A 1,457-nucleotide genomic window follows, 5' to 3' on the forward strand; every position below is an offset into this window, starting at 1 on the left:
TACAAATGGCCAACAGACACATAAAAAGATGCTCAACATCACTCATCGTCGGGGAAATGCAAATCAAAACCGCAGTGAGTTATCACCTCACCTGTCAGAATGACTGTGATCAAAAAGACAATTACAGGGCGCCTGGGTGGCTCAGTTGGTTAAGCGACTGCCCTCGGCTCAGGTCATGATCCTGGAGTCCCGGGATCGAGTCCCGCATCGGGCTCCCTGCTCAGCAGGGAGTCTGCTTCTCCCTCTGACCCTCCCCCATCTCGTATGCTCTCTCTCTCTCCATTCTCACGCTCTCAAATAAATAAATAAAATCTTTAAAAAAAAAAGAAAAAGGATTACAATAACGGTTAACACATTTGAGTTTACTATGTCCTGCACTATGATGAATATTTGCTTTCATCATCTCAATATTAAAAATAATACTGAAAAATATGCACTGTCACTCCCCATTTGAACAATGAGAAAACTGACAGTTTAAGAAGTTATTTAATTGGCCCAAGGCCACAGAGCCAATAAAATTAGACTTTTAATTTTAATCCAGGCCTGCTGAATTCCTAAATTCGTTTGTATTCTAAAAGGTTATCTTTCAAAGAGTGATCTACCCAAGCAGAAACTGGGTAACTATCATTCAAAGAAGTTATGGTGTTTTCTGCAAAACTGTCATTAAATTTCTTTTAAATCCAAGGTTCTGATTTCTTGGAACCTGTAAGAATTAAGGATTTTGATTAAAAAAAGATGGAGTTTATGTGGTGGCTTTTAAATGGAAAGAAATGCGTGTCTCCATAATGAGCACTGGGTGTTATATGCAACTGATGAATCCCTAAACTCTACCTCTGAAACTAAAAAATTAATAATAAATTAAATTAAATTAAAAAATTAAAAAACTTTTTTAAAAGAAACGTGTCTCCAGGGGCACCTGGGTGGCTCAGTCCTTGGGCGTCTGCCTTTGGCTTGGGTCATGATCCCAGGGTCCTGGGATCGAGCCCCACATCAGGCTCCCAGCTTGGTGGGAGGCCTGCTTCTCCCTCTCCCACTCCCCCTGCTTGTGTTTCCTCTCTCGCTATGTCTCTCTCTGTCATATGCATAAACAAACAAAAAAATCTTATTAAAAAAAAAAGCATCTTACACCATGATCAGGTGGGATTCATCCCTGGATGCAAATCAGGAACTGTGATATACCATATTAATATAATGAAAGACAAAAAAATTACATGAACATCTCAATAGATATAGAAAAAGCATTTAACGGGGAGCCTGGGTGGCTCAGTGGGTTGAGTGTCTGCCTTCGGCTCAGGTCATGATCCTGGGGTCCTGGGATTGAGTCCCGCATCGGGCTCTCTGCTCAGCGGGGAGCCTGCTTCTCCCTCACACTCTCCCTCTGTGCTTTCTCTCTCTCTTTCTCAAAAAAATAAATAAAATCTTTAAAGAAAAAAAAGGAAAAAGCATTTGACAAAATA

This window comes from Phoca vitulina, unplaced genomic scaffold (assembly GCF_004348235.1).
Source record: "Phoca vitulina isolate PV1807 unplaced genomic scaffold, GSC_HSeal_1.0 scaffold59, whole genome shotgun sequence".
In the NCBI taxonomy this organism is placed as follows: Eukaryota; Metazoa; Chordata; class Mammalia; order Carnivora; family Phocidae; genus Phoca; species Phoca vitulina.